Source organism: Pezoporus occidentalis, unplaced genomic scaffold (assembly GCF_034315485.1).
Source record: "Pezoporus occidentalis ecotype Australia unplaced genomic scaffold, CSIRO_AGI_Poc_V1 ctg171, whole genome shotgun sequence".
In the NCBI taxonomy this organism is placed as follows: Eukaryota; Metazoa; Chordata; class Aves; order Psittaciformes; family Psittacidae; genus Pezoporus; species Pezoporus occidentalis.
The window spans coordinates 584,679-606,433 of NW_026913543.1; the positions used below are offsets into that span (position 1 = coordinate 584,679).

At 41.9% G+C, this 21,755-nt stretch overlaps 1 long non-coding RNA gene across 1 annotated transcript in view; it reads left to right on the forward strand.

Annotated features, from left to right (window-relative positions):
* The window catches only part of LOC134161266 (uncharacterized), a 79,516-nt gene extending 58,000 nt beyond the window's left edge, over positions 1 to 21,516 (forward strand). Inside the window, exons 2-5 of the long non-coding RNA XR_009963915.1 lie at positions 4,597 to 4,749; positions 18,543 to 18,951; positions 19,476 to 19,602; positions 20,075 to 21,516. This is a non-coding gene — a long non-coding RNA (uncharacterized LOC134161266). The remainder of the gene's footprint in view (positions 1 to 4,596; positions 4,750 to 18,542; positions 18,952 to 19,475; positions 19,603 to 20,074) is intronic.
* The last annotated feature ends 239 nt before the right edge of the window (positions 21,517 to 21,755 follow it).

Consider the following 21,755-nt stretch of genomic DNA (forward strand, 5'->3'; position numbering starts at 1 on the left):
TTATTGAAAATCTTCAGAGAGGATCTCTCTTTCCTGTTACATAGCAATGTAAATGCATTAACAACTCACTGAGCCTCTGTTGATGTTGCGTGAAGGGCATACATTAGCTTTGTTCCACAATTCTTGCTTTATTAAAGAAATGTTGGGGTTTTTTTCTAGTTTATGGAGATTTGAAAATTTACTGCATGATTCTGAATGCAGAAATCCTCCCTGTAGTGTGCCTGGGCCACTGCCAGGAGCCTGCTATATGTGCCCATGGGCCTGCTTCGGGTAGGATTGTTCATCTTATGGGTTCATTCATACAAGGGAGAGAGGGGTAGTCTGGTTTTCTCTTGTGCCTCATTCTTCTTGCAGGCAGCTGGCTCTACTGCTGTAGAAATCAGAACAGCCGTGTGCCATCACCTTGTTATTTCTCATTTTTTTTATGCATATCTGAATTGTAGTTGTTGCAAGGTGCAGAGAAAGAGAAACCTCTGAAAGCACGGAGGAAGCTTTAGTAGGTGGGTTTGTTCTGGCTTGCTGGTTAAAAATGGAGTTGGGAAGGAAACTGATTTCCTGTCCTGAAAAAAATATTTTCACTGTGGCATGAAAAAAAAAAGTGTGAGCTGTGCTGGAGGGTGAGGCTGGAAGCTTTTCACAACTCTGATGGAGATCTACCTGCTTTGCAAGAGCAGGCTTCTCGGAGCGTGGGCACTCATTTGGGTTGATCCAGTGAGAAAAGGAGTCTAGATCTGTGTTCCAGACATCGCTGGCCAGCAGGGCAAACATTTCCCACTCCCTAGACTTTCTGGAAGTCCTTCAGGGTCTGAAACATTTCCAGATGAAACCTTTTTAAAAATTGATACATTACTCTGTTTTTTTGAGAAATTGGCATTTTCTGAGGCTTGGGTTTTTTCCAGATTGGCTGAAGACAATCAAATTGTGTCGTCAAGCCGGAGAGGAGAGAGACACATTTTGAAGAAAGATATATTACTTCTGCAGTGAGAAGTGTTCCCATTTATTCCACAGTATTTATTGTACTCTCATATCCCAGTTCTTGTTAGTGTGCATGCAGTGGAAACTATCAGCCAGCTTCGGTGATAAACTACTGATTTCAATACGTACACAGTGCACAGCCAAAGCAGTATAAAACATAATTCGCAGAGCCAATTACAAATATTTACAGTACTATATTTGCTATACAAAGTTTAAGAGTTTTCCATCTCTTTAGAATTATGTTTTGCATAAATTTGATTAAAATTTTCAAACATAGGGAATAGCAATGTTGTCTAGAATGTGATATGAGGCATTCGGAGGCATTGCAGGTCACTGCTACTCATTTGCCCAAATCTATTCTTATCCCACACTCTTTTTTTTTTCTGGGTGCTTTTTGTAAGTAAATGCTGTCCGATGCGGTGGGGAAGGACCTGTCCCACCCAGCAATGCACTTGCTGATAGCCAGTGTCCTGCTTGCTTTCTTCGTGCATGAGAAAGATCATTATTTAGAGTCCAGGAATGGCTGAGGGGAGGGTAAAGGAGAACAGAACGCATCCACCTCTCCCTTTTGTAGGCAGCCCTACTGGGCCTCATGACAAAATGGCTTTTAAAGAGAGTTGTCTCAGAAATGAAAGAATTAAGTTCATTACAGAATTCAGTACTGCAGCCAGCCCTCTTGCAGCTTACGTTTTAAACCAAGGCTGTTTTCTCAAGGATGATTAAAGGGTTTTTCTCTCTAGCATCCCACTCTCTGACTGCTAAGGAGAAGGTATTCTCAGCCACTCAGGAGGCCTGACCTGAGCAGAAAGGTTTGGGACAGAGCCAGTCAGTGAGATTTCAGATTCACACACGCTTGCGTTTTAAGGGAAGTTTTCAATAGAGTCCAAAATGTCACAAAGCTGTTCCCAAGAACAGCTAACCTGAAGAGGTTGTGTCAACCTTGGATGATACAAATTATAACAGAACTTTCCTAGTGTTTTCAGCAACAGCTAAAGGAACCTAAAGGCAATTCTTCTCATAACATTTTGGCTGCATCTAGATCAGACTTGGAAAGTAAAGTTGCTTTCACTTTAATTCCTGTTATGTTTTATGGCTGCAAATCCTTCTTAGGCCCTTTTAAGGGTGAGTGGTCCTCCTCTGAAAAGTTACTGCTCCTTAACACGGTGTAAAACACAAGCTTACGCTTTTGCTGGTCCCTCTTACTATGCAAGTCACAGGCACAGATATTTCATTCATGGTTGTGAGCACGTCTGCTGGCACTTGCCTAGCTTGGCTCTGTGGGACTGGGAGCACCTTGGAGCAAAGGCAGTGATACCGGCTGTGGGAGAATCTTGCTGCCTCTGTGACTTCTTTGCTATCTTTGCCCGTGAAGTGTAATGTGGGGTCCAGGAGATGTTACGTTTGGAGACGTTTTCAGTAGCTGATTTTGCTCTGCTTCTCTTTCAGTGAGTATTTCCATGCACCTCCGTTATAGTCATTAGACGTGTGGCTGCTCAACCCCTACATGCTCCATATTTGTTTTTTCCTCCTACCTTTTTAAAAATAGATATTTCAGTGTTCTGCAGCATCACATTTGTTGCTGTGGAGACGATTGTGATGTTGCCAATAGAGATGTGACTTCACTGACAACCTCTGAAGAAGGACAGAAGCACAAAGACACAGCATGCTTTATTTCTCTCCTGCTGGCGATTTCCTAATAACCCTCTTCTGTCATTTCCTCTTCTCTGTGCTTCTCTATACTGCAGCCTGAACTTTGATGCACAAATCTATCTTCTTTCTGAACGTGGGCTATATTTTGCCATAATTAAACACATTAGCAATGCAAGCTACCTATAATAAGAGGTAGAACACAGTAGTGGCTTAATGATTTGTTGATTCTTGTGACACTCCTCAGCTGCCTTGCCATCCATGCCTGCCAACACCCTTTGGGCTGTTGTTCTGTAGGAAGAATGCACTAAAAGTGAATCTACAGAGGAACTGTCTAATATTCAGGGAAAATGGAAGTAATTTCCTAGTTCTTTGTGTGAGCAATCCCAGAGAAAAGTGACAGGTTGAAGGGAGGGAAGGAAAAAGAGATGGGCAGAGTGACAAGCCATTGTTGCTCACACTGCTTATGCTGAATGTCTGGCGAAAAGATAAACATTATTCCTTAACCTGCTGCTACCCCGTGGTGGTTCTAAAGAAAATTGGTGGGCTATTGAGAAAAGATTTGACTTTAAAGATAGAAGACAACCGGGGAGAGCAGGATGTGGCTCTGCAGGACGAAGGTAGGGCATGTTAGTGCCGTGTGGGCTCTTCGCCTGCAGGAGGCCAGAGGCAAGCTCCCTCCCGTGGTGGAAAGATTTGTTTTGCTGATGCTGTAACATAGTGCCATGGTCCATGTCAAATTAAAGTTCACTGGAAAGGAAAAATCCAGCTCCATTGAGTGGTCCAGACCCTCTCTAAAAGTCCATGTAATTTTTAGTTTGTACAAAGTTTTATAGACAGTTCCAAACTGTGTAAACAAATGAGCTGTATTTGCCACTGGGGAAAATTAGTGCATTAGAAATACAGTGGTATTTCTTCCTGGAAGTCTGAAAGTCCGCATCAGAAGTGGTTTCTGCTGTGATGGTAATTGGGTTTCAGCTGATTGCAGCAAAACTATGAATCAACTGCAGCCCATTTTTAATAATGAAGAACTGAAACATAATCAGAAATATATTCAGAGCCCTACAGCTTTCAGTGATTAGATGCAGTAACCAGTGCCTGCAGCCTCCCTTTGGACTCAGATTCTCTCTTGCCTTTATTTTTTGTAGTTTAAGCATTAGGAGAAAAAAAAAATCCAATATTTAGAGCGCTTGATTTGGCATGAGATGGAACGGAACGCAAGAATAAATACTGCTCTTTTCTGCGCTCCAGTGCAGTGTTGTTTCTGATGCCCTGTTGGAGAAGAGCTTCTTTTTCCTTCTTCTACCCCAGGCCAAAGTAATCAGCAGAATTTGGCAAGCCATGATGTGGTCTTGAAGTCACCTGTGAAAATGGTGCAGTAACCTTGTGTGCTCATAATGGGAAACTGTATTTCACTTCTCCTGAATAAAGGAAGATATCGTGTAGCATTAACAGAAGGATAAGTTACTATGGTGATGGAAGCTATATAAATAGATGGAAATAAATATATGTATAGTGCCTCTTAGCTATGATCTGACAAGAAGATTGTGACCTGCTTCCATGGGACTTTAAGGAGCGATGTAGTGCACTTGCATTGATACTTGATGGAAGTTAGAAGTGATACATGAGAGACCTTGTTTTCTATCAGAAAAACACTGCAAGGACTTTGTGTGGTGCAGCAGTACCTACTGAATCTCACATTTCTCCCATATTTACTGCAGGCCTTGTACCCCTCACCTCTAGTTCTGAAGGCTGTAGTTATGGTATTAACAATTCCCCCATCCTTTCCTCATCACCTTCCTAGGGACACTGGGCTTTGCTCAGACCATCTCAGCTTGATCAGGTCCTTCCCTCTGTGACCTTCTTCCTGGGTTATTGCAGACAAAGCTCCAAAACTGACAAATTTCTGGCTTCTGTCTTGGTTCCAAATATTTCCTTTGTTTTGACTCTGCTGTATGATGTTCCTCTGCTCAGGATGCAAAGTTGTCTCAACTGTAAGGAGGATAAGATGGGCCATTACCAAGAAATGGAAAGGCAGTGGATGTTTCTGATATAGAGGCTCCTGCAAAAGAGTGAGGCCATACCAAAGCCCTGCATAAAACCATGTCCTGGGCTGCAGCTGGATATGTAACTGCAGCTTTGCGGACTCTCAGTGGCTCTGGACATCGCTTACTTGAATATCCAAATAAAAGACATGAAAATGGTGAGGAAGAACATCAGCTGAACACGCAGATGCAGCCTTGTTGTTTGGATGCTCAGGTTTCAAAGTTAAACAAATATTTTCTGGGGGGAAAGAAAATATTATTCAGTTATTTCGAGTGCTTTCTCTATCTGTCCCTTCACCAGGTTGCTGGATCCCTTTCAGCTAACCCTCAGTATCATTTTGCTTTTCTCCTCCCATATCCCCACCTATAGCCTGTGGTAGCTTGGCCAGTTGGACACTGTTCATGTGCTTATCTTTATCTGTAAAATGACAAAGTAAGTTATAGGAAGGACTTAAGCAGCACTGATGGTAATGTGATGATTACTTAGATTAATTTTAAAGCCTTTTTGTCTTTCAGAATCTTGCTCATGACTCATGTCTGTTCACAAGATACAATTATAGAAGTTTTCAGAGCAATGGAATGTGTGCAGCTTTGGAAAGCCTCTTGTGTTGCTTTAAAGGAGACCTCTCAAATGCAAAGGTAAAACTCGAGCCTCAGATGAGACATCAGGACTTGATTTTTCTGCCAGCTGGTCTTTATTTGTCTGCATCTGCCATTCCTCAGAAAAAGCTACTGGCTGTGAGAGCTGTGCTGTGTCTTCGTGATGCATGCAGGGGAATCTGCTCCCTGTGCTGGTTCTTCAGAGCTGAGAAGGTGGAAAACTTGCTTTTGTCAATAAAATAAAAAGTTATGACTCAAAGAGCAAACCAGGAGCTGAGTAAGGCTCTTCTGCTCTACCTCTGGCAGAGCAAGATTTAAAGTGGGCTGTGAAAAAGCAATGAGTGACTGCCATGCATTCACAGCATCCTTGCATTCCAGTCCTCTGCCACTCACTCCATTTGCCTGCTCAGTTTTCCACAGCTCCCCATGGAAAAAGAAAACCTAACTATTCTATGGGTCACTTTCCCAAAAAGTGAATGGTTGAAAGGGGGCACATCAGCTCCCAAAGTGGCTGAACTCCAGCCCTGCTGATCTAATGATCCAAGTTCAACACATCATCTAAGGCACATTTGTCTGTACATATAATCCGTGTTTTGTTTCCCCATTCAGATTTTTTTGTGCAACCAACACTCTGTGTGCATCAGCCTCACTGAAGGTACCTTCTGCCTTAGCTGATGCCACCAGCTGCACAGCTATCTTTTTGCTCACACCCAGCTGCTTTTGAATTGCCAACAGAGTTTGATTTTTCACGTCTCTCCCTACCATTGTCTGGCTCCCAATAGACGTACTGGTTGCACCTACTTTCATGCTAGACTCCTGAATGCCAGATGGGCTCTCACCAGCCCTGTGCTAAACCTTGGGAAACTGTTCCATGAACCCCAGATAAGATTTTGATTTAAGACCGAATGTGGCACCAGGCATTCAGCTTTCTTTTTAATAATACAGAGCCTGACTTGATTACAGGTGTTTATTCAACTGTGCATGCAGCTGGTGCGATTATGTACACAGAATGGTCAGCAGTCAGTGGTCTGGCTACCCTGGCCTGAGTCAGTGATTTATTCCTGCACTGGCAGTCACTGGGGGTATGAATCAGATGCATATTTGCATTTCCTAAATTTAGCACATGCATCTATGTAGCCAGTCTGTGTGCACAACTTGGACATATTTTCATTTGCATTTTATCATGTTTCATAGAGGGAGGTTAGATCATTTTGAGTTGAGCAGGACCTCTAGTGGACTGCGGTGTCAAAACACTGCTATTTCCATACCCTTCAACCATCCTTGGAGGCTTGTGTGCACGGGAAGTCTTCTCCAGTTATGCAAATAAGGATATTTCTGAGGACTTGTTTAAGTTTATTATGTGGCGCTTTACTGATCCGGTACCCTCGTACCCTCATGGAAGGCTATTCTAGTGTAATCATAGCAGCTTGAATTCACAACCCAACTTAACCAATAAGGTTTCCTCTGTAAGTAACCTTTAAGTATCTCTAATATTATGTTTCAAAAATATCATTACTTCGATCCTGTATCTTCCATTAAATGAACTCGGTATGAAACAGATTGCATATTATATAGCCACCAAATAGTTTACCATGGAGTCATCCACATATGCTGGGAGGTCTGGATCAACACAGTGCTGTGCCTGTACTTATGAATCCTGATGCGTGCACATTGCTTTTCCTTGCCGTGTAATTTTGCTGTTCCCATCCCTGCTCAGGTCCCAGGGTCACAACTCCACTGTTCACTGCTGCATTCCTGTGTGATGGAGCAGAATTTGGCCTTCATGCTGTAAGCACAAGAGATGCAGGGGAGAAAAGCAGAGCAGGGTGGGAGCAGTCAAACCCTGGTGCTCTTATCATATGTTTCCAGTTTTATAAAGTTTTTTTTTTTTGTCAGAATCTGATTTCATTTGCAATTCTGAGAGTAAAAGAAAGCTCACAGAGGTCTGGGTTGGTTTTGAGGAACTTAATACTCAATTTCATTCACATCCACTGCTGAGGAAGCTATTTAAGCAAAGGCAGAATTAATGGCAATATTTGGGTTCTTTGGGAATTTACTCCACTAAAATGGAATCTAGCCTTTTGGGTTTAGTTCCAAATTGGAGCAAAGCAAGTTGTGTTACCACTGTTGGCTTTTGATGAATGTAGCTTTCCTCTGTTGCATTCCGTGATGAAAGGAACTAAGGAGTGACAGGGCATTTGGCGCATGTCTAGGAGGCTGAGGAGCATCATTCTATCCTACTGCTGAGGCACTAGACCTTAAAGAAGATGCTAATGAAGCTTGAAATCACATTTGCATTGCAAATGATACAATTTGTTCTGCCTTTATACAGAGTTGATTTGAACTGTTAGTTACTTTAGGTGGCTCAGCACTGTAAAAGCCTTTTTCATTAACAAGGCATGGTAAATTAAAAGAACTTCTATGTTGGGCAGATCATCTCTTCAACTTTCTGCCACTTGTTTGTCAGCCATCTTCAAATTGTCAAGCAACAGGGCAGTCCTGTTCTGCCTCCGAGCATGAAGTATTGATGCCAGTTTGTTCAGTTACAGGAAGATTTTTAATTACAGCTGCTTTAGATAATTACCTGAAGGGTTAAACCACCTCCTAATGTGGTTTCCTTGGCTCTTCTGAGTAAACAGCACCATAGGAAGGTGTGAGTTTTATTTAGTAGCTGATTAACAGCAAGCAAAGTTGCAGGCTTTAGAGGAAACTAGTGTAGGGTTTGCAGCACCCCCTTTGGGAAATGCCTAGTTGCTTCAGCCACCTCAGCAAGAGTTTTTAAAGACCTTTGTGTAGGAACAGCAGACAGGCAGGCCTGTATTTAGTTAGTCCACTGTGAAGAAGATAATCCATCTACACCAGTGGATGTTACAAGAGTCTGCCTGGCTGAGAATTGTGCAACGTCCCCATCACCTTGCTGAGCCTATGAATCTAAGAGCAAAGCTTTTATGTGGTGTAGAGCCACAGGATGTGCGCTCAAGGCATATCTGACAGCTGGAAGACCACAGCATCTATTCAGGGTCCCACACTGGGTGGTTAATGAGGTCATGGGCAAACAAGTAGCTTCACCTTGAAAGCTATGTCCACTGTGACTGTGTTTCCTTGGCTGAGGATCTGGATTACTGAGTCCTGTATCAGCATAACCTTGCTATGGATTTCAGGCTGGCCTCAACACTTCTTGCCCCTGCATGGCAGGATGCGAATATTGTGAGGTAGAGGTGTTTAAGCATGTTTTCCCTTGAGCACTGCATGGACAAAGCAGCTGTCTGGTTCTTCTCAAAGTTGGTAACTTCACAACAAATATCTTTCTAGGCAAGTAGAAAAACTAAGGACAAAGGGGGCTTATAAGGATGCTGGAGAGGGACTCTTCATTAGGGGCTGTAGCGATAGGACAAGGGGTAACGGGTTAAAACTTAAACAGGGAAAGTTTAGATTGGCTCTAAGGAAGAAGTTCTTTACTGTGAGGGTGGTGAGGCCCTGGAATGGGTTGCCCAAGGAAGCTGTGAATGCTCCATCCCTGGCGGTGTTCAAGGCCAGGTTGGACAGAGCCTTGGGTGCCAGGGTTTAGTGTGAGGTGTCCCTGCCCATGGCAAGGGGGTTGGAACTGGATGATCTTAAAGTCCTTTCCAACCCGAACTACTCTAACATTTTATTATTTTCTGATTTTTGTGTCATTTCACCTTATATTACTGAAAAGGTATCAAGTCTTGGGAACAGCTGCTCTTCCATGTAGTGAAATCTTGGTAGTCTCAGAGTTGAATTTTAAAAGGCTACTGGTGATGATTTAGGATCCAGTTCCCATTTTTACTGATAACGAGCATAACTATGCAAGACATGTTCTGTGAACTTTCGAAAAAGGGATGTAAGTTTAGATCCTAAAATAGTGACAGTTCTGCCTGCCTTCTGCATCTCATCTCTTGCACTGAGTGTAAGAGGTCTTTGGATATGAGAAAGGTACAGCTGAAACTCTTTTTCACCTTAGGCACTTGCCACAGGCAGTTGTTCTCACATCAACTGAAAAAGTGGATCCTTAGCCCAGCCAGAAGCAAAGCATCTCAGATGATGCTTACAAGTCAGCAGCTGGCTTAATGAGAAAGATACTTTGTGGTTTTCTGTGATTAGAGCCAAGCTGACAGTACCAGGCTGTATATGTTTCTGGAGGGTTGTTTTTGGGGGGAGGTTGTTTTTTTTAGGTCGTGGGGGGGTTTTTTTTTGCTTTTAATTTTATTACATATAAGTTTGTTTTAAAGTTAGAGCTCTATGCTGCCTCCATCCTGACATGAGAAATACCTTAAGGTTGTGCTATGATACATTCGAATAACAGTGTAATGAAGTACCTTAATGTTTGAAATGAAGTTTTCAAAAGGGTGGGAAGAAAATACATGTTTCATCTACTTATGCAGTAGGTAGATGATGTATGGATATTCAGATGCTGGTAGACTTCACATTGGATGCCCAGAATCCATTTGACTGTTGGAGATAAGCTTTTACATACTACAAAGTCTGAAGCAGAACTGTAGGAATACTGACATTGCTGCTGCATGCACATAAGAAAGTGGGGGTTTAGTGTGAGGGATTTTTATTTTTACTTTTTCACACAAAACAAGTTTTGCATGTCCTTAAGAAGGGACCTATTTAAATTTCCCACTGGTGGATTACAGCTTTTTTTTTCTCAATGAAAAACATTAAATAACAGAACTTAACACAAACTAAGGAATTACAGTACCCTACAATGAAGTTATTTTGATTTATTTTCCAAGGAAGTTCATTAACTTACCATCTTAGATATTGATTGTACATGTAAAAGGGATCATCTAATTTATTTTGTTGTTGACTTGCAATAACTTTAATCCACCTTTTAAATGCTATTTTATACTCTGGTCATCATTTCAGATATCTTTATCCATTTGCAAATGTAACAGGAACATATCCTTACACAGGGACCTTCCTGAATGTGGTGTGTATCTGGCTCAATTGGCATTTCCTGTACTTTCTGGAGAGATGTTCGGATAATTGTGAGCACTTCAGCTTCATCTGCGTACAGAGACGTATCTTTTTTTGGCTCTCGGCAAAGAGAGTCTTCAGAACAGTCACATCTACAAATTATTTAACTTTCAAATGCTCATTAAATCTTTGGCTCCTTCAGCAGGCTGTGCAAGTGCCATGAACAAAATTCTGGAAGGCGAGGGAGGAGGAGGAACGGGATAAAAATTGCTTTTCCTTCACATTGTTATGCCCCGCAATGTGTTACTGTCTGGTCGTGCACTGTCACTCATCTGAAGTGTCCCATGCAATGCCCACGGAGTGCTATAGCATATAACAGCTTCCCATTATTAAGTTCCTAACAAAGCTTGACTAGCAAAAAGGTTGGGTGATGCTAATGAGGAATTCTCATTCAACTTCCCAAGTTTTGTTTGCATCAGAGCACTCTGAAAGGAGGCTGATGCCTTAGTACCTGTGTGCCTCGCATGGCTCAAGCAAGGAGAATTAGTGTGGTGTCTGATTTAAACCACACTTTTCACCATCTAGATCTTTTTTTATTCCCACTGCATAGTTTTAACAAGAAAAGCAAGTGAAAAATTGCTGTCATAAAAGACTCATCTGCTTTCCATTATACTGACATTTAAGGATTGCACACATTAAAATGCTTCTATGTGCTGCAGAGAGCGACAGAAAAAACAGGAGGTTGAAATTTATAACAAATGTGAGATTTTTGTAATTCAGCTACCCTGGGGTGGACATGGAACCAGCACTGGGAAATAATCAAGACCTCCCTCACCTAAACCTTTCCCATCCCTTTCTATATCTGCATGTCAGGGAATTAAATTGTCAGTGCATAAGAAAATACTTCCGTAAAACACCCTTTACCTCCTGTCTACTTCATATATATATATACACATATATATATATAAAAATTGGCATTTTCAACCCAAAGTGAGTTTGTTGTACTCCCTGCAGGCATAACCTTAAAGTCAGTGGCTTAAAGTGATCTGGTTTTTCAGTGCCTTTCAGTCTCTACTGGAATGCAATTTTAAAAACCTTTTTTCTTTGAATTAGGAAAGCTAATTCCTCCTTTCCTTCTGGGTAGCTTCCAGCCGCTGGGATCTTTTGGTTTCTCACAAGTTGAGGAGCAGCGTTTTTTGTGAGTGAGATATCTAAAAATACTGGTTGTTTTATAAGCGAGTGGCAGACAAACAGCTCCGCAGTCCTCTCCATGGCAGAGCTGAGGGGTGTCTCTCTGTCTGCAGGAGCATGGAGTAGGACATGGTCTCACAAGTCTGCCTTCCCAGATAGCTTCCGATGACCCCACAAAACCACAAGGAAAGTTGGAAACCGTTGTTTTTACAATAATATCTCAGATCTGTCTTGGCATTTGACCCACATAGCGCAAGTCCAGGTGTTTGGACCACACAGTGCAAGTCCAGGCCTGAGAGTTTTGGTTGCAATTCTGAGTGATTTTCCTCCAGATCTTTTTCTCAAAGTTTCAGATAATCATAGAGCATTTAAAAGCTATTTTTAAAGAAGCTTCTTCAAAACACGAGTGTAAAAGCACCAACACTTGGCTTCTCTCTCTTACTCTTCAGCCACCACTTCTGTGTCAAGTTTATTCAGCTCCCAAGTCGAAGCCAGTTTTTTTAACATCTCTCTGACTTCCTGCTCAGCCTGTTTCTTGTAACTCAAGCAGTGTTTGCTCTGTTTTGTGTAACACTCCTGTCAGCAGTGAACCTGGGCTGTGGCTGTGCTTGGCTTGGGGGTGCTGCTGCCTGAGAGTGAAGAGAAAATCTTGTTCTCCTACTACTATATCACTTGTCTTTCCAAATAGGGTAAAACCTGAGCTTTGGTAGTAAACTATATGTTTTATCTTGAGACGGAAGCTAAAAAGAGACACTGACAGGTTTTATAGGGTTCAACTTGCACTGTTTTTTCTGGCCCTTAGAAATCTTTAGCATCCATCTAGCTTTGTATCAAAACCTGATTTGGTATTTGGCAGTTACCCAGCCTCAGGTTGCAGAAAGGGTGTGCTTGTTGCTTTGTAGCAAAGAACAAAATAATTAAACCCCCACATTTGAAAGAAAAGACTTTGGCTTGTCACAGAAATACAGCTGTGTGGTTCTGATTTTCAACTCTTATCTAGTTTTTGGAGTTGAGCATCCCTATCTATGCTACACATTCATACGTTGCAGTAAAGAAATGAACCGTCTTAGGCTCTCTGAAAACAGCCACTCGTTGACCCATGAAATTCTACCTGATCCAACATCTTGAAGTAACTTGAAGTAATGTGCAACATAAAGTAGAAGTTAGGTAAAGTTCTGCACAGCAATATCAAATATCAAATCCCATTTTACGTTTTGGTGGGTGAACTTTTGCATCTGTGAATGATGATGCTCCAATTTATCACCCTGTATAAATGATGGGTTCAAACACATTCCACTGAATTTATGGCTCTGAAAGCTTTAACAGTGGGTAGCGGGAGGAAGTGGAGGAAGGGAAAGGAGGATGCTCACAGGGAATAAAAGTGAAAGGAATGAACACTTTCACTGAACCACAAATTGTTGGCCCTTTGTGTCTTGCTGATGCATTAATGATCAATACCGGCTTCCTCCCTACAGCATGTATTGCTGTGTGCTGCTGCCTGTTACTTTGCTTATCCTGTTTTCTGAGGCTGCACAACAGGAGCTCCTGACAAGGACACAGGGAAACAGAATCAAAATTAAGCCACAGGATGAGTTATGGCAGTCTAAAGAGGGAGAATGGCAAGCTTTAACTTCTTTATTGCTAAAAAACGCCTATCAAACAGTCCTATTTCATCAAAGCGTTTACTGTATGCCTGTCATTACACATGCAAGTGGGTTTGTTGTCTCCCATGGATCCCTGTGTTTAACATTTTAAGCACATGCCTAACTTGGATGGATCTAGGCACAGTGAGACGAGAAGTGAAAATATGTTTGGCTTATCTTTACTGTCATTAATCTTTATGAATGTAATAAGACCTCATGGTTGCATAGATAGATGTATAAAATCAGGCAGTATAAAAGGATGTTGTTAAACATGTTTGAAAGCCCCCAAACAAACCCCAACGTATTGTTTTCCTTGTTTGGGGTGAATCCAGGTAAAACTTGGTATGTAGGTTAGTGTTTAAACTGCACAGGAGATCAAGAGTCCTAATTCTCAGAGTAATATCAATGAATTAATGCAGTGCAAGCCTGATGTGGGATGAGAGATGTAGATTTGCTATTTCATGCTTGCAGAGGTATTCAGTGCAGGAAGTGCTACTTCAAGTATTTGCCAGAGCCTAGCAGGTTTTTTTCAGATTTAGGGAGTTTCTCCAGTGAGAATTGTAGAATCATCGAATCATTTAGGTTAGGAAAAGACCTTTAAGATACTCAGGTCCAACCCTTAACCCAGCACCACTAAACCATGTTTCTCAGTGCCGCACTTACATGTCTTTTAAATACCTCCAGGAATGGTGCCCCACTTCCCCAGGCAGCCTGGTTCCAGGTCCAGCCTGGTATAACCACTGGACCAGGTTACACAACCCTTTTGGTAAAGAAATGTTTCCTCATATCCAGTCTAAGCCTTCCCTGACGCAACCTGAAGTCAATATATTCTGAACCCTGACTTTGCCTCTGTAGATATTCTCGCTCTGGGAACTGTCAGAGGGAAAACAAGGAGCTGTCCTGGCATTTGTTAATCAAACACTGCAGCACATTTGTGAGTGGGGTCAGCTGCAACCCTATTTTTACAGGTTGCATTTGCTGCCCAGAGTTGCCAGGACATCAGTTTCTGAGCTCTGGGTTTGCTTCCCAACAAAGCAGGATGCTTTAAAAATGATTTATCTTCCTCAGATTATTCTCTCTCCCTGCCAGCAATGCTTGCTGCATCATTGCAGTGGATATTACTTGTTCTAAATGAGTTATAGAGGCAGGATAGACTCTCTTTTGGCCTTTTTGCTATAACAGGTTTATCTTGTATCCCTATCATCATAGGGCTCAATATTGGCAATCTAATGTAGCCTGTATATAAAACTCAAATATATATGGAAATTTTGGAACTCTAAAACACGTGGACATCAGCTTTCTGAGTTTTGGACACAGGGTGGCTTGGAATAAATAACATCCCTGTTCTCCACAGAAAGATATTTTTAGTATTTTGTTTATGGTTTTATCCACATCATCAGGATTCAGTAGTATTTTTAATAGGAAAACTCTCCTGTGTTAAAGGTTTGAGGGTACCTGAAGATTTCAGAGTAACTAATAGTGTGCATATTGCTACTGCTATTTAAATACTAATTGCTAAGATTTATTGCTTAACTTTTAATGTTAAAGGTCAGGTTTGTCCTGTCTCATACCATGCAAATCTCATTGAATCTGTAATCAGAATCTGACCCAATAGAAAGATTTTTATCCTGTGATCTAACTACAACTTTTAAGACAACAGTTAACTTGGCTTGACATTCTGATTTGATCTTAAACAGGAACCATATTCCTTTGAATAGGATTTATTGCATCCATTTGAATCAATAATGCTGTTAAAAGAACAGTGGGAAAGAAAACTGAAAATATGATGTGAAGTGTATCAATTAAAAAGTAGTAAATTTTATCGAAAAAGGAGGCAAAATTGACTGTCAAAATATCAACCGAGGACTTGGTTCTGGTGCAGGGATAGATAGTGTAAGTATTTAATCAAAACAGCTGAAAACCTCCTGCAAGACATAGATCACAGTCAAGTCTGAGAGGGGAGGCAGTGAGGGGAAGGAAACCTCTTGACAGCTTCTGGATGCCTTTAGGTGCACTGTATGCTAACAGTCTCACTGCTTGAAATATTTATAAAATGTGATATTGAAGGTCTCAGAACAGAGGCTCCCGTGGCAGATAGACACATCTTTTGGATCCTGTCTCGCCAGTGGAAGAGGTGACAGCCACCGGTGCTTGTCACTGCCTCTTGCTGCCAGTCCTGTCCCCATCGCTCCCCACCAAGCCCTGGGAAAAAGGCTCCTGGGAAGCATCATCCTGTTGAGCTGTTCATCCGATGTGCAGGTCTGGGCTCACCTGGCTGCCCCCATCAGCACACAGATTACTTTGGAAAGGATCAAAAAGGAGAGGGAGGAGGAAAAACACCCCTGGGAGACAGCAGCGAGCAGCTGCTGTCCTCACAGAGGGACAGTCATGGTTAGAAGTACAACCTGAAAAGGAGGACACAGCCTAGTAATGCCAGTTTGTGGCTTTGCCTTTAGCTCTGCTGTTGACAACTGGCTGGGCAAATTATTTCACCTAGATGTGAGTTTTTAACTCTTCCTTGGCAATGCTGTTAATAATCACAGCTATTGTGCGGGTTGTTTAAACCGTGCAAATAGATGGGCAGTGAGATGGCACTATTTTTTACTGTTAATAATTACATGCCAGAGTGATCACTTGCCATGAGTTATTACTAGCAGCCACTTGGACCCAAAGTCCTTTTCCATGAGGATGACTGCTCTGCAAGGTTCTGCTGTAATGAAGCAAATCTTGGCAACTTGCTGCACACTCTTGCCAAATTCCAGCTCATAGGCAAGAGACACCAGACAGGATAAAACCTGCAAGATTTGGTTCAGTAATAAAGTTTTGCAATTCTCTAGCTGTGCGCATCCAAAGGCTTTGCGGTGCTTGAGTGGGTTTGAAAACCCTCTGGGTTCAATCGCAGTCCTCTTGATTTCCTTAGCTTTACATTCTGAGCACGTCGGAGGGGCAGGGAGCTGTGAGTGGACTGTGTGTGGAGCCTGGCGGCAGTGGCCTCTTCATTAGGAGAAGAGGGATGTGTGCTGTCTCAGAGTACTTAGCTCCAATTAACTGATTAGCTTGAGGTAAAATCCTAGCAAACACAAGGCTGTTTGACGTTCTGAAGTCAAAGACTGCCTGCTGTCTTCTGTTTGGAATACAAACTGTCTTGGGGTTTTTTTTTGGTGTAGTTCTTGGGAGGGCTGAAGAAGAACTGCATTCAGCCTGGCCAGGGCATCATGTACTCTGGATCACATCCAGGGAAGCTGCTGCCCTAGAAGTGACAGAATGTGTGGGTGCCAGATTCCCATCCCGTGGTGTGTGCCTGAGGATGGGTACATGACTCAAGAGATCTCAAAGACTCTTCTCTTGTGTTTAGAAGAAAACAGTTAGAAAAAGGAAAAAAGTCTGGTTGGACATCTAGTGCCTGGCTGTGCCACAGACATCTCGTTTGATTGCAGATGAGAACATTGTCATTTCAGAACATAAGGTATTAAATTAAAGCTGCAAAGATCATAAATCTGATCTTTCTTTGTTCATAGGTTTTGTTTGTTTTTAATTCCTGAGCTGAGGCTGTGACTCTGCATTGTCATCCAGTTCCAGTGTTTTACAGTTCAAAATGCCCTTACACATACATCTGTACTCACTCATGTGTGTTATTAGTAAAAACTGTTCCTCCTTTTGATGTACAATTAGAGACAGACTATGCAATTACTTCTACAAAAGCATTAATGTGATTGGACTAAATTCTGTCTTAACAGGAGACATGATATTTATCTTTAAACTTCAAGAGCATGGCTTGTGAGCCTCTGAATGGGATTCACAGCATGGAATTAGTGTACTGTAAGCAAAGGATCATTTTTACAGTATTAATTTCACCTGAGTAGGTAACTGATCAAATTCAGGTGTTTCTGACAGTTTTGTCAATCACTTATTTTGTTTTTCTACTCTATTTTTTTTTTCCATTTTTCCTACCAGATTGCACCAGGCTGTTATTATAGAAAATACCATTACTGCTGTCAGTGCCCTGTATTGCTGCTGTGCATTGTGTATGCAGGATGGGGGCACCTGCAGCATGCTGTGCACATCTTTGCTGCATCCCTGCTCTCTTAGTGAGCTCAAGTGAGATCAGAAGAATGTTTGCCTTCATATGAACTCTTGAAAAGACAGCAAGAAAAAGCATCAGCTAATTTCTATGGATGATGGTTTTCCAATTAGTCCGAGTGTTTCAGGCTGCAGGCTGTGCAGTGCTGTCCTAGGGGGTGCAAAAGGTGATGCTAATGTTCTTTCCAAGCAGCAGTTTCCGTGTCAGGATGCATGAGTTTGGTGGCACAATGCCCCCTGCTCCCTTCTTCCAGTGCTCACACAGCCTGACACCCCCCTGTGCAGATTAATTCAGAAATATAAAATGAATGGAAATAAGTACAAATATGCCAATGTATGCATTTAGCACTCCTGGCAGCATCTTTGGTTTTATTCTTCTTTTCCCCCCACCCTGTTGAGCAACTCATGATTGTAATGTTTCATTAACAGTACAAGTGTGTGGGAGATTCTTCCAGTAGAATGGCCTCACAAATTCTCATTTGGTTCTTCCATGGTTTTTAAGTGCAGTATATGGGTTCATACTTATTAAGCACCTACATCACAATTTCTGATCTCTGAAGGTTGAGGTTTTGATATTAAGTATGACTTAAACCCTTGTTTTTATGAGGTTTCGAAAGCCTCCAAGTATTTGTTGCCTTAATGTTCATTGCATCTACAACTTCCTAACAGCCTGTGACAAAATGCATGCTTGCAAATGGTAATGAGAAGCAGTTTTATTTTATGAGCTGCACGAATTCAAATGCCTGCGCTTGCACCAGCCCCTGAGTCACGGAACGGCGGAGGGATGGTGATAGCCTCTGATTAATCCCAGACGGGCTGTGAGCCAGCAGCAACCTGAGGCTGGAAGCTCCATCTGCAGTCTCCAGCCCGCTCAGCCATGCAGGGCCCCAGGGATTTCGCTTGGGGCCTGTTATTCCTAGGCAGAAGGCAAAGCAATCCATTGATTACATACTGGTCTGGGGTCCTTTGTGATTTTATGTTCCCAGATAAAACGCTCTCCAAGTATGGATATTATTTAAACAGTTTTTAAGCAGAAAAGGAGATCTGGTTTTTTCTTTGTTTTCCCTAATCTGTCTCACAGATGAGAAATTCTGGAGATCACAGTGCTGTTTGAAGCTCAGCTTGCTTCTAACATCTAAGAATGTTGCTCCACCAGTTCTTTCAGAACGTGGTTCTTTCATAAAACTTTATTTCTAGAATATATTTTTTCCCACCTTGAATCCTAGTAAGATGTTTTAGGCAGCTGCATTTTAATCTTCAGCATTAATTAACTTGGTAAAGTATAAAGTAGCAGAATCATGGCTGGCAATATTAATGAAAGTAATGAAAACAGATTAATGACTAAATCCAAAGAAACAGAAGCCCAGCCTCCCTGCAGACATGGATATTAATTAGATTTCCTTTGTTTCTCTCGGAGGGTGGGAAGCTTCTCCTACTCCACCAATTTCTGCAAGTGCCAAAGAATTTACTTTGTGCCTGGTTCCAGTTTGAGCTGCAGGCAGAATCTGGTGAACAGAGTGAAATACTGTGAGGAACATGAATTTCTGACCTGACAGTAAATGTGACAAACCAGTAATCTTAATGGGATATTTTGTTTCTTGAGGTGACCAAAAAGGATGGAGAGAAGCTCTGCTTTGGGGTGTTTATGCACACTGAATCTCTGAGATTGCTTTGCTTGGGTAAGAAAGACAGGCATGCAGCTGAGCAGCATCTACCCAACTTATTAGGGGAATTTAAACATACAGAAATGGATAAAGGGAAGGAGATGAATTTGGGACATTCTGCCACAACAGCTGCTGGCTTGTCTGCTCAAATAAATAAGACCAGTAAGTGTCTTGAGGGCAAATCAAATAGAATCTCAATGCAATAACATGTAAATAGCAACTGGGTATTTGGCATGCTTGTGTTTCCTAAGTTCTCCTAGTTTGTGTTGAGTGCACCCTTCCCTCACTTGATTTCAACAGGCAAAACACATACAAGCCGCAGCTTCTTACAGTGATGGTAAGGCATAACATCTCAATAACGTCTCAATATTGGTGTGCCCAGAGCCTTTGTCTAGGGAAGGAAAGTGGTGATGGACTGAAAATTAACAAGAGCACTGTAGTGTATATTTCTGGGTCTATGCCTGTGTCCTGCTTAGGGAATCAGATAAGGTTGATTTGCACATTCCTTCTGTTAATGGCTTTGTGATCCTGCAGCAAACTCAATTTGTATCCATAATGAAAACTTATAATGTTAGTGGCAATATTAATATCAGTGTAATTAATAATACTATTTATATCATCAAGAGACAGTCACTAATTATGCAGAAGGATTTATATCTAACATCAGATTAACCTTCTCTCACTAGGCAACAGCTTGAACTTGTTTTCACCCAAGTAACTCATTAAGGGAGATGCTCAGAAGCATTGCCATGGGCGCAGAGAGCTGCTGCATGAGGGCAACTGAAATGTCATCGTCAACTGCAGCACTGCCAGGTGAGTGAAGTCTTAGGGCCAAGGTTTCCATAACTGAAGTTAAATAAAGTTACACTTCTAAATAAAGTTCTCTCATGCCTCTGAAAGGGGACCTGGTTTTCAGGAACACGCCAGTGGGACCAGCACATCTTTGTTCAGAACAGTTCTTTACGTTTCAGTTTGTCAGGAGCTGGATCATTCCTCAGTTATCTCATGTGTAGGTCAAGTTTCTTCACTTGTTTATAGCAAATAGTGGGTACCATGCTAAAGAGAAATGTCATTTATAAAACCAGAGACCAGAGGAGATTTGGTCATTCCCAGCAAAGGTATTTCTCTTGATGAGGTGGACTCCACGTGGGTGAAAAGTGTGTGAACTTTTTTTGGTTTAATTGATTTCATTCCTACTTTATGATACTTGTTTATAGAAGTCCCAAACATTTTAACTGGTCAAATTCCTTCACTCTGTGGTTTGGTTTATTTTGTTTTATATCAGCTCCTTTCTACCTAAATGACTGGAGAACTGGTATGGGCATGGAGCAAGAAATACCATGAAGATAAAGGCTGATCCATGGTGAGGATAAGAACTTCTTTCAAACTATTTGAAGCTTGCTGGTTTTTTGTAGTTCTACTTTAATTCAGACTTCTGAGAAACTGTGAGGCATGAGATGTCTTTGTGAAAATTCATTACTTCTTTCCCTTTATTTAAAGAAGAAGAAATAAGAGTCTGAATCAGAGACTGCTGATGAGTTATATGGGAAGGTCAGAATTGATAGCAGCTGTAAAGAAGAACAAAACTGCTTTAAAACCTCATTCCTTTCTGGTGATAAAAAACCCACCATAGTATCAATTATTTTTCTCTTTTATGGACCTGTTTCAAGTGAAGGGTTTTTGTTATATGCAGTTTCTTCTCTGAAAACGAAGTACATTGGTAACAAAAAGTAATCCTTCCTTTGGGTAAGCTTTAATCCATGAACTCTGACAACCTAGCAATCAAGGCTTGTTTCTTCATCCACAGGCTTACAGTCTAAACCGCACGAAGGTTTGTACATGTGCAGTGCACAGCCAGAGCAATGTCCCACGCCCGTTTGCCATGTAAAAATGATGTTGTGGTAAGAAGACAACGGGGTTCCCAATAAGAGGTTGGAAAGCTGTCAAAACAGCTGCTAAATCAGCTTTTGATAGGAGCTGACTTTCTAAAGACTGCTTGAACTACTTCAGATAATTTATGCGCTTGAAATTTTAGCCATTGAAAACTAGAGGTCTCAGATATTTTACCACTGACAGCCAGCCGTGCCTTACCCTGTTTTTTCTAGCAACCAGCAGTGTATATCAAAAGGTAATGGGCTTTGGATTACATAGTTATGGTGGAGGTAGTGTCATCTGAAACCTGTCATAGCTTGATTCAGGCTATCGTGGAGATGTCTGGTAGTGCTAAATCAGTGCTTGGTGCTCTAAAGATACTACTCTTGTACAAAGGCAGAGCAATAGTTGAAAATCCCATTGTATCCCTTCTGGTACTACATGTTCTCTGCTTTTTTTATTGAGCTTATCAAATGTTATAGTAACATAACTGCTCTATGACTCCACAGTTTCATGAGGGAGGTGGGAGTGGGAGGAGAGAGAAAAGCTGTCCTTAAAATAAAAAGGTTGAATAGTAAGTAGAATAATAGGATATAATATCCAGATACTCACGCTAGGGCTTCTGAACAGTCATCAGATAATCCCATTACAGGGACATGCAGGGGCATAGCTGGAGCAAAAACACTAGAGGCCAAATTCAGCCTCGATGCAACCAGAGGCAGCAAATTCATGCCTGAAGCTCAGATTGTCCCTGGACCCTTTGGGAGGATAATGGTCTGTCTCACTGCCGTGTTAGCTTCAGCCTGGCTCCACGGAGGACAGATGGGTGCACAGAGGAAGACAGATTGTCCTGCCCTTGACCCAGCTCCTGGTGATGGTGCAGAGGTTCGGGTGCTTCCCAAGGGGCTGGCAGCATTTCTCAGCGGAGCAGCAGGGTGGTACCCGTCAGCTCTACTGCTGCCTCCCGCCATGGGAGCCTGGTCAATACTGCTTGATTTGATTTAAGGGTTTCAGTTTTCAAGGGAAACAGACTGCTCTTTTGTAGCTGGAAAGAAATGTGTTTGCAGTGCGATTAGTACCCAGCTCAGGATCAG